Genomic DNA, 3,122 nt, shown 5'->3' on the forward strand with positions numbered 1-3,122 from the left:
CCACACCACCGCCCCACCACCGCGGGCGACCACCACCCCCACCCTGAACCCTAAGATAGATTGTGGGGTACCTTGATACGTCTCCAACGTATATATAATTTTTTGTTGTTCCATGCTATTATATTATCTGTTTTGGATGTTAATGGGCTTTATTTTACACTTTTATATTAGTTTTGGGACTAACCTATTAACCCAAGGCCCAGTGCAAATTGCTGTTTTTTTGCCTATTTCAGTGTTTCACAAAAAAGGAATATCAAACGGAGTCCAAACGGAATGAAACCTTCGGGAGCATGATTTTTGGAACAAACGTGATCCAGAGGACTTGGAGTGGACGTCAAGCAACCAATGAGGAGGCTACGAGGCAGGGGGGCGCACCTACCCCCTGGGCGCGCCCTCCCCCCTCATGGGCCCTCGTGGCTCAACCGCACTACTTCTTCCTCCTATATATGTTCACATACCCCGAAAACATCCAGGAGCACCACGAAACCCTATTTCCACCGCCGCAACCTTCTGTACCCAAGAGATCCCATCTTGGGGCCTTTTTTGGAGCTCCGCTGGAGGGGGCATCGATCACGAAGGGCCTCTACATCAACTCCATGGCCCCTCCGACGATGTGTGAGTAGTTTACTTCAGACCTTCGGGTCCATAGCTAGTAGCTAGATGGCTTCTTCTCTCTCTCTTTGGATCTCAATACAAAGTTCTCCTCGATCTTCTTGGAGATCTATTCGATGCAACTCTTTTTTGCGGTGTGTTTGTCGAGATCCGATGAATTGTGGGTCTATGATCAAGTCTATCTATGAACAATATTTGATTCTTCTCTGAAATCTTTTATGCATGATTGGTTATCTTTGCAAGTCTCTTCGAATTATCAGTTTGGTTTGGCCTACTAGATTGATCTTTCTTGCAATGGGAGAAGTGCTTAGCTTTGGGTTCAATCTTGCGGTGCTCGATCCCAGTGACAGAAAGGGAAACGACACGTATTGTATTGTTGCCATCGAGGATAAAAAGATGGGGTTTATATCAAATTGCTTGAGTTTATCCCTCTACATCATGTCATCTTACCTAAGGCGTTACTCCGTTGTTATGAACTTAATACTCTAGATGCATGCTGGATAGCGGTCGATGTGTGGAGTAATAGTAGTAGATGCAGGCAGGAGTCGGTCTACTTGTCACGGACGTGATGCCTATATACATGATCATGCCTAGATATTCTCATAATTATTCGTTTTTCTATCAATTGCTCAACAGTAATTCGTTCCCCCACCGTAATACTTATGCTATCTTGAGAGAAGCCACTAGTGAAACCTATGGCCCCTGGGTCTATTCTCCATCATATAAGTTTCCAATTTATTTTATTTTGCAATCTTCACTTTTGATCTATATCATAAAAATACCAAAAATATTTATCTTATCATTATTATCTCTATCAGATCTCACTCTCGTAAGTGACCGTGAAGGGATTGACAACCCCTTTATCGCGTTGGTTGCGAGGTTCTTATTTGTTTGTGTAGGTACGAGGGACTTGCGTGTGGCCTCCTACTGGATTGATACCTTGGTTCTTAAAAACTGAGGGAAATACTTATGCTACTTTGCTGCATCACCCTTTCCTCTTCAAGGGAAAACCAACGCAGTGCTCAAGAGGTAGCAAGAAGGATTTCTGGCACCGTCGCCGGGGAGTCTATGCACAAGTCAAGGCATACCAAGTACCCATCACAAACTCTTATCCCTCGCATTACATTATTTGCCATTTGCCTCTTGTTTTTCTCTCCCCACTTCACCCTTGCCGTTTTATTGGCCCTCTTTTTCATTCGCCTTTTCTTTCGCTTGCTTCGTCGTTATGGCTAGTCATTTATCTACTCCTCTGTCTCCCAATTTTGAAGTTCTCCACTTCAAACAAAGACAAGAAGAAAACTTAAAATATGCTTGGTATAGCATGATAAAATCTTATCATGATTTCACTATAGAGGGAGACTCTAAGATTTTACTTCGTAATTTTTATATTGGGCTCACCATACCCCATAGGCAACTCCTTGATTTTGCTGCCAAAGGGAATTTTATTGATATTGACCCCAGTGTTGCTTATGAAATTATAGAAGGGATAGTAAGAATACTTCCCCCACAAAAGGGACCATCTCCTGAGGGAACCCAAATCTTAGAGAAATTATGCGAATTGCGGAAGTCTATTGAACCTCTTAAAAATGTTGGAGGGAACCTTCACCGCATGAATACATTGATTACACTTTGCAATAAGCGGCTGGATGCTCTAGATCTAAAAATCTCTGAGTATGAAGGGAAATGTAAGGAACCTCCCAGATTCGAGCATAACTCCATTAAAAAGATAAATACCAAAGATGATAATACCTAGATCTATCCTTGCTTTTATGCCTAGCTAGGGGCGTTAAACGATAGCGCTTATTGGGAGGCAACCCAATTTTATTTTGTTTCTTACTTTTTGGTTCTGTTTAGTAATAAATAATTCATCTAGCCTCTGTTTAGATGTGTTTTATGCTTTTAATTAGTGTTTGTGCCAAGTAGAACCTTTGGGAAGACTTGGGGAAAGTCTTTGCGATCTTGCTGTAAAAAACAGAAACTTTAGCGCTCACAAGATTTGCTGCCATTTTTTATTGGAGTGTGCTATTTAGTTAATTCTTTTTGAAGATGATTAATAGATAAATTACTCACGTCCAGAAATTTATTTTAGAATTTTTGGGGTTCCAGAAGTATTCTAAACCTACAGATTACTACAGATTGTTCTGTTTTTGACAGATTCTGTTTCTCGTGTGTTGTTTGCTTATTTTGATGAATATATTGCTAGTAATAGAGTTTATGAACCATAGAAAAGTTGGAATACAGTAGGTTTAACACCAATATAAATAAAGAATGACTTCATTAGAGTACCTTGAAGTGGTTGTTTGTTTTCTTTTACTAACGAAGCTCACAAAGATTTTCTTTTAAGTTTTGTGTTGTGAAGTTTTCAAGTTTTGGGTAAAGATTTGATGGATTATGGAACAAGGAGTGGCAAGAGCCTAATCTTGGGGATGCCCAAGGCACCCCAAGGTAAAATTCAAGGACAACCAAAATCCTAAGCTTGGGGATGCCCCGGAAGGCATCCCCTCTTTTGT

Source organism: Triticum dicoccoides, chromosome 6A, assembly GCF_002162155.2.
Source record: "Triticum dicoccoides isolate Atlit2015 ecotype Zavitan chromosome 6A, WEW_v2.0, whole genome shotgun sequence".
Classification (NCBI taxonomy): domain Eukaryota; kingdom Viridiplantae; phylum Streptophyta; class Magnoliopsida; order Poales; family Poaceae; genus Triticum; species Triticum dicoccoides.